Below are 14,907 nucleotides of genomic sequence, written 5' to 3' on the forward strand. Positions count from 1 at the left end.
TTCTCATTTGAGTGACATTATCGAAGGCAACAAAAATGGAAACATTCAAGGCAGTTGTTGGAGTAGGTTATTAGTTTGGCATCTCTATGTAAAATTCCAAAACTATCTGTCACTTTGGAGCAGTGCCGGTCCCTCTAACCCCTGAGGAACATAGACTTTCTAATATGTCATGTGTTCTTTCAGCTACAAATGGTTCTCTTATTCAAACATGGCCAGAGGTCACTCGCGTTTCATTTCAGCTTCACATCGTTTTGGGTGGGTTTTCAGTTGTAAATGTGGCAAATGCCATTTTGGGAGTGGATTTCTTGTCACATTTTTGAGTGATGTATTTGAAAAAATGCTGTTGTGTGGACTGCAAGTGAGTTGCATTTGTTGTCCTTCCAATGCCATCTGCTGCCTGACAAGCCTTCAACCTGGCTCCTGCCTTTTCCAAGCCTTGCTCAAGTGTTTCCCTCTTCTTGTGACCCCATCATAACAGTGCACAGACATGCAAAAAGCCACTATATAAAGGCAGGGTCAATGAAATGCAGGCTGATAATACCCCCGGATTTTCTTAAATTTGCAAAATTGGATTGGCAAGAGTTGGCCGAGGTCCACAGATCTGATAGATGCTGGGCTTCACGATTGTATGTGGATCTGAAATAAACTCTAGATTGGTGGCCTTGCAGAGATAATCGTGCCCTGAACAATTCAACCGTGCCTGACTGATACAATATTCCAAATTTACAAGACTTCTCAGCAAACCTCCTCGGCAAATATGCATTTGCCAAAATAGATGTAGTACGTGCTTACTATTAGAATGCATTTGAGTCTTTGGATATCACGAAGACAGCAGTGATGCTCCCGTTCGGCATGTGTGAGTTTCTGAGAATACCATTCGGTCTATGGAATGCAGCTCAGACATTCCAGTGGTTCATGGACCACGAACTCACCGGCCTTAGGTTTGTTTGGTGCTTGTGTTGAGCGAGGAGATTCTGGTTGTAAGTGTGGATGAAGAGGAGTACAAGAGCCACCTTATCTCATTGTTTCCGAGGCTTGAGGAATGTGGCATCGTGATCAATCCCAGGAAAGTGTTTCTGGTGCTTCTGATCTTGTATTTTTGGGAACGAGGAATTTTTATTGCTGTTTCCTGGTGAATGCCACAGCATCTCTATTACCTCTTGCTGAATGACTCAAAGGATCTGATGTCTGCTTCAAAAAGACCTTAACTTTGTGTATGCTCTTCATGATGTGAACACTGTTCTTACAAATGTCACTAAGCTTGTACATCAAGGGTCCAAGGCCTTGAACTCTTACCACAGATGCATCTGTCAGTGCTGTGGGAGCAGTGTTCGAACAACGAGTCTGTGGGCAATTGGAACTTCTGGCATTTTTTTTTCAGCCAAGCATTCACCGGTTCAGGCAAAGTATAGTACATTTGGGCAAGAACTCTTAGCTATCTATCTCGCAGTGAAACATTTCATCTTTAAAAAAATATTTTTAATTTTGTATACAGTTCAATATAATAATAGAATCGTATTCAAATGATACTTTAAATGATCAAAATAGAATAAAAAATAAATGGTTGAACTGTACATAAAAGTGAGAAGAGAGAAATAGTAGAAAAGAAAAAAATACAGATCTAGGTGCAAAGCTCCTGTGATAACTATTCCCTCCCAAAAGGAAAGGCAGGATATCAATAAAATAGTAGAATTAAACCAACATGATAAGGTTCAACCATTAAGATTAAAGAAAAGTGGTGGTGGGTTGGAGAAGTGAAAACATTAGATATCCAAACACATATCTAAATATGGTTTGCATATTTTGATGTATATATCATAACCATTTCTAATATAAAACATCAATTTTGATAAGGGAATACAATTTTGCATTTCCCCACAATCAATTTTAAGATGGGATTCAGATTTCCATGGAATTGCTTTTCAACTCCTGGCCACTGCCAAAGTGACTTTAAAAAATACTTAATTGATTTTTTGAGAACTTGAATTAGGCTTCTAAATCATTTACATTTCCCAAAAGTAAAAGCTCAGGTGTTAATGGGAAACATGTTTATAATTTGTTCCAAACACTTACTCACATCTTTCCAAAATGATGTCACCTTGAGACATGACCAGAGAGAATCTATATACGTACCAATTTCTGTGCCATATCCAAAACATAAATTTGAAAAATTTGGAATAAATTAATTGATGTGGTATTAAGTATAATTGATGAATAAGTTTATAATTAACTTATCTATCGAAAACATTAATTACTGTCCCAACAAATGTCAGACCAGCAAAATGGGTCAATTTCAGTTGTCAAATCCAATTCCCATGTTTCTTTTGATTTATTCTTGTCTGGGTTTGGAGATTCCTCTTGAAGTAGAAGATACAATTTGGAAATGTTTCTTTGTAATTCCCTCATGAATCCCAATCTCCAATCCAATATTTCATCTTTTTATTGGAAGGTCATCCTTTGACCATTTATACAGACCACCAGCCTCTTATGCATACTGTAAGTACAAGCACACATCTCTACTTGCCCAGAGAGATTCTGCACTTGGACTTCATCCTCCAATTTTCATTGGACACACAGCACATCTGAGGAAAGGCAAAGGATGTGGCTGGAGCCCTATCCAGGCATGACATTACATAAAATTACTGCCATCGATTTTTCTGTCATGGATCATGCACGGCATACTGATCGCGATTTGATACGGTGTAACCAGGTCAACTCTGGTCTCCATCTTCAAGATGTGACCCTGGATGAATTGGGTGAAGAATTGGTCTGTGATTTTTTTCCCCCAACAGGAAGGACTATGCCGTTTGTGTGGGCGGCTATGAGGCAGGAAATTTTCTCTTCACAATCTATCTCTTTCAGGTAGAACAGCATCAATCAAACTGGTTAAGGGACATCTTACCTGGCTTTGTGTTAAACAGAATGTTGGATTATGGGCAAGGACTCGCTTGCTGAGTCAACACCCGAAAGTCACCAGGCACATGAAATTCAAGCTGGGGGATTTTGTTGTTGTGGATTCCCATTTCCAGCACGTGCACCTTGTGGCTTGGCAGGTCCACTTCCACCATCTCGACAATGTACTTATCTGCTTATGTGTGAGGACAGGACAGCCAGGTGGAAGGATGAAATTCCTATCATCGGCATCTCTGTAGAACAATTGCTTGAGCTTTTGTGGAGCATTGGATTCGATCTTTTGGTGTTCAGGGCCCAATTATAATAGATCGAGAGTCTCAGTTCGAGTCAGCATTGGTCCGAGCTTTCACAGATCCTCTGGGCACTACCGGAATTACGGCTAAGTATTTCAGGCCAACAGCTTCTTTGAGCATTTCCATCGTGGGGTGGGGGAGGGGGAGCTCCACATTTTTCCCACTGTTCAAAAAGTATGGGCGGGGTTGAAGGTCAATTGGGAGGCACAGGTTTGTGGGCCTAAAGGGTCTGTTACTGTGCTGTAACTAATCTTAAAGTATCGCATTGACTCTGATATGTCACTAATGTAAATCTTGGTAGTAATGGTGTGTATGATTCAGCTTTGTCTTGATCTCTGCGGCTATTGGCCTCGTCTCTTATGTGGAACCCTATAACTTGGGTGTTTTGGAATTACTTAGTTGTGAGCAGTATATCTGAATGAATAGCTTCACTAATTACTCACCATGTTCATGTTTAAAGTCCATCTATCCTTGTCTGCCAGGTCTGGACTGGAAAATTGCAAATGTTACTCCACTCTTGAAGAAGGAAGAGAGGCAAAAGACTAAATTTTAGACCATGTCTTCACATTAAAAAAATAATTATTAGGAAAATTATGTTATCTTTTCCAAACAAATACAAGCTTTCATTTTGCCAATGATTCATATTTAAATCCACATAATTTTTCCACGTAATCGCAATACATTTCCCAACCAATGCTAATGCAAACCGAATAAATTCAATTTGAGATTTATCCATTCTTAAACCCATTGTTAAAGTTGTAATATACCCCATTTAAAAAAAGCAGTGGATCTAACATTAAAGAAGTCTCAAATAAATCCACCAGAAACTCATTAATTTTTTTCTCCTAAAAGACTTACTTTATCACACAACCAGACTGAATTGAAAAAAAAAGTATCAATTTGAGTCCCACAATGAAAACATAAATCTGAATGACTAAATCCATATCTTTTTAACTTTTCCGGCGTTTAATAAAATTGATGTTGAAAATTATATTTCACCAAATTTAGTCACACTATCTTCACACATAGTTGTCCATCCTTCTTCGGATAATTTTAAGGATAAATCATTGATTTATCTAAATCCAGTTTAGCCATTTTCTCTTCCAACAAAGAATACATTTTTGAAATAAATCGCTTTCTGCCACATTTACAATTAAATTTTTTAATTTAGTTAACTTGGGCATCTTCAATTCCTGCCCAAAATTTTCACGACTGGAGCACGTACTTTAAAATATGCAAACAAAGAATTTAAAGGTACCTCAATTTTTTCCCCAAGCCTATCAATGTGTGTGACATTCCATTGGAATTGCGTATTGGCTTCCATTGCACAACCCATTATGGGTGCAGATTTTTTAAGGTCCCATGACTTGCTAGTAGACGTGAGGTGGAGGAAATTGGTTCATGCTACCACTTTTCAAACATACCCACTGGTCTGCAGCAAAGGGAGAGTTTCCATCTCGGGGTCCAGACCCTGCACAAAGATGCCTACGCTGCCCTGCTTAATGAATTTCCCGGTATTATCTCTCCGAAATTCAATACCTCCAAAACAGTATATCGAGGGCCATTGCCAACATCTCACATTCTTTAGCCGTCATTTATGGCCATTGGAGATGAAATATCGTGCATTGTATCTTGCCACACGGCACTTCCAATTTGTTTTGGAGGGTCGGCACTTCACTGTGTTCACAGACCACCAGCCACTCATTTTTGCCTTCAGCAAAATAACAGATCCACGGTCAGCAAGACAGCGGGTGTTTTAGTTTCTGTTGACGGTTCTGGGGGTGGGGGGATGTAGCAGTTGTCTTGTGGGTCGAGTGGACAAGGTTCTTTGGCAGATGCGTGAAGTCATAAGACAGACAGCTGGGAACTCATTCATTTAATTGACTGCCCACACGTGGTGCTGTCTGCTGAGCAATGGCACATTGATCTGTGGATTCTCCTGCCGAAAGGCATGGGACACTCTCAGGGCTTAATTTAAATCTGTGGTCCTGTGGATTGGCAGCAAACTCATGGAGCCCGGGACATGCAGTAAATTAAAGAAGGCTGTAAAGTCTGAATAAAGCAGTCTTGTGTTGACTAGCCTGGTGTGTGTGTGTGTGTGTGTGTGTGTGTGTGTGTGTGTGTGTGTGTGTGTGTGTTTTGCTTTAGTAGCTCTATCGAAGTAGCCGCTACATACATAAATATTTGGAGTCATTATTGCACTTATAGGATACTTTTCATCCATCTCAGAGCCTGTGGGAAGAAGCTATTCCCCAGCCTGGCAGTCCTGATTTTGATGATGGACGTGGTTAAAGATGCTGTGCACTGCACGGAAATGGTCTTTTTACTGTTCCTTGAGCCCTATTTGAACAACACTCCCAGTAAATGTCATCTACAGAAGGAAGGGACATCCCAGTGATCCTCACAACTCTTTGCATCATTCCTGACTGATGCTTTACAGCAACTAGACCATCCAAAAGTGTAGCCAGACAGGAGACTCAACTGCGCTCCTGTAAAATCTCAGGATGAGAGGCGTTGGCCTTGACCTCCTCAGCCTCCTTGGGAAGTGTAGGCCCTTCCTGACCAATAAGGAGGAGTGATTGTTTTGTGTATTAATACGTGTGCTGTATGGATGGGAATTTTATGTGATTGTATTGTTTATTCTTGCTCTTTAACAATCTTTAGTGGATAGAAGTAGTCATTGTACTTTAGGATGTACAATCATGTACAGATTGTCCTTAAATAGCCATTTGGCCCAGATGTCTATTCAGTCCAAGAATACTTTCCATCACAGGCAGATTTTGAACAATAACCCCATTCATTCTGCAACAACTGCCACTTAATTTTGCCAGTTGTTCAATGGTAAACTATATGGGGAAAACACCACTGTCAACTCTTCTACCTTAAAGGAGTAAATATATTCAAATGGGCAGTAGATCAAGAGATGGAAACAGTGAAATCAGACAGAGGTGAGTGGCTGCTTAAATTAGAAACATTCGTGTTCATGCTATAGAGTTTAAGGCTGCCCAGGAGGAATATAATGTGTTTTCTTTAAGATTGTTTGCCCTCACCCTGGTGAGGGATGGGGCTAACAGACATGTTGCGGGAAGGGTTCGAGAATTAATATGGTGGGTCACAGGAAGCTCAAGTTTAGATCCACAGAGCCCAGGTGTTTAGCAGAATGGCCACCCAGTCTGTATTTGGTTTTGCTGATATCGAGGTCAACTGAGTCATCCAAATGTAGGAGATTAGGATGGATGGGGTTCATGTGAAACTCTGCCTCAACTGGAAGGTCTGATTGTGGCCCTGGATGGAGGTGAGAGGAGATGTAGGGACAAGTTTGGCAATTTCTGCAGTTCCAATGGGGAGTGCATGAGATGGTGGTGGTTGGAGAGGGTAGTGCCGTCGAGGGAGTCACAGAAAGATGTGCCCCTGTGAAAAGAGGATATGAGTGGAGTGGGTTAGATGTTGCAGGTTAGAGGATGGTGCTGAAGTTGGAAGTTTCCAACGATAACGTGTCAGATGTGGCAGCTGATGGTTGGTAAGTGAGAAACCTGTGGGATTCTGTCCTTGTTGTGCTGGAGAGGAGGTGTGGTAAGGGCAGAAAGAGAATTGGAGATATGGGTGCAGGCTTTTACAATGACAATATGGGGGAATCTGCATTTATTGAAGAAATAAGACATTTTGGGTGTTCTGGAGCAGAAGACCTCATCTTGGGACTGTTAAAGGCCAGGGGACCCCAAAACCTAGCAGCAATAGAAAATCACCAAGACAAATGGATACTTAAGCAAAAGTAATTTTTAATTTTCTTTAAACAAAAAAACAATCAACCTTTAACTTATCACTATTAATGTAACTGCCTAACATTAACCCCTCCTAATTCTGAACGCAGGTGTATTTAAAGTGTGTAAAGTTCTTTGACACTCCTACAAGTTCACCGGTATCTATTAATTCTTATACTGTGCACAGAATTCAACATTTATGACTTTTCACCAAGATCTGGTGCTTAAAAGTAAATGGTTACCCTCCAGGAAGGCTCTTGTTGGTTTCAGAGAGGGATTTCTTGCTTATTGGACACACAAAACTGATTCCCTCTGATCAGCCACTTTGGTGTCTTGCCAAAGAAACTTGCCCCCCATCAGGGTTTTCCAAATGATAACCTCTTCTGCAGGTCACCATTGAGTTCCTTTTGTTTCCCTTATTTCAAGTGAAACACCATTTCTATCCAGCCATTTCCTCTTGTATGTAGAACAAGGTTTTTCAACAGGCTGAACTGAGAACTCACAACCCATCTTCAAAATGGGGTTTCAACAAGATGCCAGCTTGCCATCTCACTCTCTCTCTCTTTTAGAAAAAAACCTATTTGGTGTCTCCTCTCTGCTTGCAAAAGCAAATGACCTTAGAACAGAAAATTTCTGAGTCCATGTATTTGTTGCTTTAAAAACAATAATTCATTTACACCTGCTTTTGAAATTATTTAGCAAAACACACAGTCATGCTCTCCTGCACCCCCCCCCCCACTACCCCAAACCCTGGGCCAAGTCACTGAGGGTCTGTGGATTCTCTTTCAATGCTCACAGACCAATCTAAGTCATTGGCAATGTGAGCTCCAATTTTGATATTCTGACACGATTAGGAACCCATTAGGACCCACTCTTATCCCAGGTCTGATACCTGACACCCTTTTAGCCAATTTCCAACCAGTATTTAGCAATCCACAGTGTAGTGTAGGTTCCTTGACTTCTTTGTCCAGAAGCCCACAGCCTCAAGTTACCAACAGCCTGTCACCTATGTTGGTCCTTCAGTTGCAGAACCCCTCACTGGTCTGCTTCCATGGTCACTGACCCGTGTATTGAATCCTCTGCTTCTCAAATGTTGATGGGGTGTGGTCTTCATGTTTTCTTGTGCCCTGTGCTAGTCCTCTACTTCCCCAAAGTTCGCGGTGGCAAGGAAATCTAACACACCTAATTAAAAAATTTACATCTTAGAGGAGAATCTCACATGTGTGGAGGGATGGAAAGGGCATTATTACAAATTGAAGCCTAATATTTGAATATTCATGTGCCAAATTTGCAAAAGCATAGAGTATATATTTCTTAAGCTCTATGTAATTTTTTCTAAAGGAAGACAATTTTGAAATTTTGCATGTCATCTTGGCATCCCTAAAAATTTATCTGATTTCCGAGTAAGTTCAATACATTTCCACATCCCTGCTAATGCTAATTTAACAAATTTCAATTGATATATTACTAGTTTTAATTTGGGCCTTATTCCCTCAATATTACTAATAAAAATAATGTTGGATTTTGCAGATAAACAACTGTAACTTGTTCCAAAAAATTTGTAATTCTCACCAAAAAGATCTTGCATTAGGACAAAGCTAAGTTGAATGCAAGAAAGTTGCTACATCTTCACCACACTTCAAACATCGATCTGATAATTCTGATTTTATTCTATTCAATTTCTCTGGTGTAAGAAGTAACTGTAGAAGAAAAACGAGTTGTGAATTCCTTCCTCACTGCTGCAGTGTGGAACTCTGGTCAATAGTTCCAGACTGCTGAGTTGAAGTGAATTAATACAACTCCCCTGGATCAAGTGATCTCTGTTGCCAAATCAGCTTCCTGTCGAGCTTTTCAAATCCAACTGCCTGAGTCAACTGACTCCAGATGCAGCTTTCAGATAAATCCTTGCTGACATTTGCTACATTACTAATGTAAAAACAATTATGCTGAACTAATTTGTGTCAAACATTGAGAAACTTATATGGATCTGCCCATATTTGCCAATCAACTACAATATTCAGATCCATTTCCCACATTTGTCTATACTTATGAACTCCTCATTTAAAAGTTCCTACTTGTAATCAAGAGGACATCATAGAAGTAAACTTTTTAACAATTCCTCTTTATAAGGAATTTCTATTTCAATACAACATGGTTGGTCCCAACTTATCCTTCAAATATGCTCTAAGTTGGAAATAGCAAAAATGATTGCAATGAGTTATACGATATTTATTTCTCAGTTGCTCAAATAACATTAATTGACTCCTTTCATAACAATCTTCAACATTTATAATCCTCTTACGAAACCAGCTGTCCAGAAATTGATGATCCTTTGAAAAAGATACGAGGATTTTGAATCAAAGCCATTCTGGGTGATGTACATCCACTTACACCAATTTCATCATTTATTTTAATCCATATATTAATCAAATGTTTCAACAATGGTGTATCTTTTTCAATTCCCACTTGTATATAAATTCTTCTGCCTTTCTCTCTCCTATTTTATACATTTTAAAGGCAATTTTTCCCTTTCACAAAAAGAAGCAAGAAATCTCATTTGAGCTGCTCGATAACAATGTTTAAAATGAGGAAGCTGCAATCCTCTGAATGCAGAATTTGTTTTGGGTCACATGTAACATGGGATTCAATCAGAAATGGGTTCACGTGACGTAAACTCATGATGCAGACTTTTTTCTGAAAATGGAATACAAGAGGAGGGTTGTCTAGGTCTTTCACAGGATATAGATCACAAGATAAAGGGGAAAAGTAGGCATATTGAGTCTGCTCCACCATTCTTCCACTCACCCCCACTCCCCAGCTCTCTCCCCATTACCTTTGGTTCCTTGACTAATCAACTACCTGTCAATCTCTGCTTTAAATACACCCAATGACCTCAGTTCCACAGATTCACAACCAAATGACAAAATCAATTTTGCCACATCTGTTTTAAATTGACACCCTTTTATCCTGAAATTATTCTCTCCTGTCCTAGAATCTCCTACCATGGGAAACATCTTTGCCATATGTACTCTGTCCAGGCCTTCCAGCATTTGAAATGCCTCTGAGGTCCCCCTTATCCTTCTGTATTCCAACTAGTACAGTCGAAGAGTCGACAATTTTTCCTCATACACTCACCCTTTCATTCCTGATATCATTCCAGTAAATCATCTCTGACCTTCTCCAACACCAACACATCTTTTCTCAAATACGACACCCAAAACTCTAAACCTGATTGAATGGAAAGGGAATTCTCCAACAACACATAAACAACAGTGAAATGATATTATGTCTTGTTGATATTTACAAAAATTATTGAAGAGTCAATTCACAGTGATTTACAATAAATTCTGGCCTATAATTCTAGCCCATTAATGGACTACTATCATAACCTAAAGAATGAGGGTTGTTCTGAAGCTTGGTTCTGTGTTATGAGACCAGAGGATCCCAAAACCCATCAGCAATAGATATTCACCAAGACAAATGGTTAATTAAACAAAAGCTGATTTTAATTATCTTTAAACATGAAAACAGATAACACTTTAACTTATCACTATTTTACTATTTTAACTTACTTTATCTAACTTACCCCCCTTCTAATTCTAAGTGGACGTGTGTGTAATGTGTGTGTAAGTTCAGAAAAGTTCTTTGGTTCACAGTCCAATCTCACTTCTCATTCCTCCAAGTCCACTGTTTGCAGGCCATTCTTATACTGTGCACAGAATTTAACATTTATCAAGTTCACCAGATTTTGGTGCTCAAAATGTGAATGATTACCACTCAGGAAGTTTTTTGTTGGTTTTCAGAGAGAGGTGTGTTGTTCAGGGAAGCTTTAGTGATTTTGTGACTCAACGTACCAGCATCTGAAGTCCGCTATCTCTTCAGAAAAGCTCTGATAGCTTTAGCATGGAGCAAAGCTGAACCAGGACTTTGCAGGTATTTAAGGGAGTGTGTGGGCAGGGTTTGTTCTGGACCAACAATCTCACCAAATGTCTCTGCTTGAAATCAAGATTCAAACCATTTTGAGGAATACAACAGGAATTGTTCAACAAGAGCCTGGTGTTCCCTGAGGAGTTTTCTTTCAATAGTGGAAATGATTTTTTTTAAAGCCCGTTAATCTTCCTGATACAGATCTTTGTATTTAATTTTCAGGTGGCTCTCTGTTGTTAACTTGGAGGCCTTTAATGGGGTGACTGGGTGGAATCTTTGCTTTAACCAAGCAGTTCGCTTGCAATTTTCCAGCTGTAGGATGCGGTGCAGTTGGTTGCAAGTTTAGCAAGTGGGATTTTGATGTGAAACTGCAAGTCACAGCACCATTTTTGTTTTTGAAAATGTCAATGTGAAAATTTTACCTTTGGTCTCCTTGGTTTGCTTAAGTTTACAGAGGAGACGTTGGGTCAAGCTGAGAAGATAGAGTTGGATGCCCATTTGGTGAATCGGCTGGGCAAAGCATAAAGCACAAAATGAGGGTCTGAAAAATTAATGAAGGAGACTGAAGTGCCATTGAACCAAACCCAGGTAAAGAATTTAATTTTGTGCTGTGTACTTAAGAGACCAAACGATTTGGGATTTTAGTGGTGACCTATTTAAATGAACAAAATCTGATTAGAATAGAAGTTTATGGAATGTTTGGAAGTTGTCACAAAAAAATGGAGATATAAATTAGATGTTGTAATTGAGATAAATGAACAATACAATGAGCCTGGTGTCACAGTATCTGCCTCCCTCTACCGTACATCACCATTAAACCTTCTCCCCAATATGAACCTGATGTCACAGTATAGGTGAGAATTTATTGTACATCACTGTTAAACCTTTTCACGACAGTGAATCCGGTGTCAGAAGTATCTGTCAAAGTTAACTGTACATCACCTTCAGCATTCTTCCCACTCTGAACCCGGTTTCACAGTATCTGCCACAGTTTATTGTACATCACTTTAAAACCTTCTCAGTATTGTAAACCTGGTATCACAGTACCTGCCACAGTTCATTGAACCTGACTGTTAAACCTTCTCACGAATCTGAATCCTGTCTCATAGTTTCTGTCTCTGTCTATTGGACATCAACGTTAAACTTTCTCCCCCCTGTGAACCTGGTGTAATAGTATTTGCCTCAGTCTACTGTCCATCACCGTTTTACATTCTCCCCACTGTAAACCTGGTGTCACAGCATCTACCTCAGTCTCCCATACATCACCCTTAAATCTCCTCCCTACTGTGAACCTGGTGTAAATGTATCTGCAATAGTGTTATATGCATCACTTTTAAACATTCTTCCCACTGTGAACCTGGTTTCACAATATCTGCCACAGTTTATCGTACATCACTTTTAAACCTTCTCAGTACTGTAAACCGGGTGTTACAGTACCTGCCACAGTTCATTGAACCTGACTGTTAAACCTTCTCACTAATGTAAAACAGTGTCAAATTATCCTTGTCACACCTCCATACATCACCGTTAAAACTTCAACCCACTGTGAACCCGTTGTCCACAGTATCTACCACAGTTTATCGTACATCACTGACACAACTCCCCACTGTGAACACAGTGTCACAGTATATGCCTCTGTCTACCGAACATCACCATTAAACCTTCTCTCAACTGAGAAACTGGTGTCACCCGATCTGCCACAATTTATCCTCCATCAATGTTAAACATTCTCCCCACTTTGAACGCAGTGTCACAGTATCTGCCTCAGTCTCCCGTACAGGACACTTAAACCTTCTCCCCACTGTGAACCTGGAGTCACAATATCCGCCTCAATAGACCTTACATCACCCATAGACTTTCTCCCCAATGTGAACCTAATGTAACAGTATCTGCCTCAGTCTCCCATATATCACCATTAAACATACTCTCCACTGTGATCCTGTATATGCCAGAGTTTTTTTATACATCACTGTTAAACCTTCTCACTGCTCTGAACCCGGTGTCACAGTTTCTGTCCCAGTCTACTGTACATCAGCATTAAACGTTCTCCACACTGTGAACTCGGTGTCACATTATATGCCACAGTTTATTGTACATCTCGTTAAACATTCTCCTCACTGTTAACCTGGTGTCACAGCATCTACCTCAGTCTCCCATACATCACCCTTAAATCTCCTCCCTACTGTGAACCTGGTGTAAATGTATCTGCAATAGTGTTATATGCATCACTTTTAAACATTCTTCCCACTGTGAACCTGGTTTCACAATATCTGCCACAGTTTATCGTACATCACTTTTAAACCTTCTCAGTACTGTAAACCGGGTGTTACAGTACCTGCCACAGTTCATTGAACCTGACTGTTAAACCTTCTCACTAATGTAAAACAGTGTCAAATTATCCTTGTCACACCTCCATACATCACCGTTAAAACTTCAACCCACTGTGAACCCGTTGTCCACAGTATCTACCACAGTTTATCGTACATCACTGACACAACTCCCCACTGTGAACACAGTGTCACAGTATATGCCTCTGTCTACCGAACATCACCATTAAACCTTCTCTCAACTGAGAAACTGGTGTCACCCGATCTGCCACAATTTATCCTCCATCAATGTTAAACATTCTCCCCACTTTGAACGCAGTGTCACAGTATCTGCCTCAGTCTCCCGTACAGGACACTTAAACCTTCTCCCCACTGTGAACCTGGAGTCACAATATCCGCCTCAATAGACCTTACATCACCCATAGACTTTCTCCCCAATGTGAACCTAATGTAACAGTATCTGCCTCAGTCTCCCATATATCACCATTAAACATACTCTCCACTGTGATCCTGTATATGCCAGAGTTTTTTTATACATCACTGTTAAACCTTCTCACTGCTCTGAACCCGGTGTCACAGTTTCTGTCCCAGTCTACTGTACATCAGCATTAAATGTTCTCCACACTGTGAACTCGGTGTCACATTATATGCCAGTTTATTGTACATCTCGTTAAACATTCTCCTCACTGTGAAACTGGTGTCACAGTATCTGACACAGTTTATTGTACATTAATGTTAAACATTTTCACTCCCATGAACCCATTGTCTCAGTATCTATCTCAGTCCACTGTACATCACCAATAAAATTCTCCCCCCAGTGAAGCTGGTGTCAGAGTATCTGCGTACGTCTATCGTACATCACCATTAAACATTCTCCCAACAGTGAAAACAGTGTCACTTTCTCTGCCACAGTTTATCATACAGAACTGTTAAACGTTCTCCCCACTGTCAACCCCGTCTGTGTCATAGCATCTGCCTCAGTTTCTCGTACATCACCAGTAAACCTTTTCCCCACTGTGAGGCTGGTTTTATTGTACCTACCACAGTTTATCGTACATCACATTAAACCTTCTCCTCACTGTGCACCTAGAGTCATGGTATCTACCTCAATTCACCATATATCATCATTAAATCTTCTCCCCACTGTGAACACAGTGTCACAGTATCTGTCTCAGTCTACCATACATCACTGTTAAACCTTATTCCCCACTGTGCACCTGGTGTCACAGTATCTATCTCAATTTACCATACATCACCATTAAACCTTATCCCCAATGTGAACCATTTGTCAAAGTTTCTGCCAGCGTTTATCGTACATCACAGTTAAACCTTCTCCCCACTGTGAACATGATGTCATAGTATCTGCCTCACTCTGCCATACATCACTTTTAAAACTTATCCCTACTGTGCACCTGGAGTCATGGTATCTACCTCAATTTACCATACATCACCGTTAAACCTTCTCCTCACTGTGAACACGGTGTCACAGTATCTGCCTCAGTCTACCGTATATCTCCCGTATATCTCAATTAACCCTTTTCCCATTGTGAACCTGGTTTCACAGTATCTGACACAATTTATCGTACACTGTTAAACATTCTCAAAACTGTTAACCTGGCATCAAAGAATCTGCCTTACTCTATCGAACATCACTGACAAAACTTCTGCCCACTACAAACCCAGTGT

The 14,907-nt window shown here is 40.1% G+C and overlaps 2 long non-coding RNA genes across 3 annotated transcripts in view; one reads left to right on the forward strand and one right to left on the reverse strand.

The window, feature by feature from the left end:
- Positions 1 to 3,594: 3,594 nt before the first annotated feature.
- LOC138750265 (uncharacterized) overlaps positions 3,595 to 14,907 on the reverse strand; it is a 47,329-nt gene continuing 36,016 nt past the window's right edge. Inside the window, exon 3 of one of the 2 annotated variants that reach the window (XR_011349211.1) lies at positions 3,595 to 3,722. This is a non-coding gene — a long non-coding RNA (uncharacterized lncRNA). Of the gene's footprint in view, positions 3,723 to 7,787; positions 8,150 to 14,907 lie in introns of those variants that run through there. The other variant, XR_011349212.1, reaches the window with a different exon arrangement.
- The window catches only part of LOC138750266 (uncharacterized), a 37,567-nt gene continuing 34,004 nt past the window's right edge, over positions 11,345 to 14,907 (forward strand). Inside the window, exon 1 of the long non-coding RNA XR_011349213.1 lies at positions 11,345 to 11,482. This is a non-coding gene — a long non-coding RNA (uncharacterized lncRNA). The remainder of the gene's footprint in view (positions 11,483 to 14,907) is intronic.

The sequence above is a fragment of the Narcine bancroftii genome, unplaced genomic scaffold (genome assembly GCF_036971445.1).
Source record: "Narcine bancroftii isolate sNarBan1 unplaced genomic scaffold, sNarBan1.hap1 Scaffold_111, whole genome shotgun sequence".
Classification (NCBI taxonomy): Eukaryota; Metazoa; Chordata; class Chondrichthyes; order Torpediniformes; family Narcinidae; genus Narcine; species Narcine bancroftii.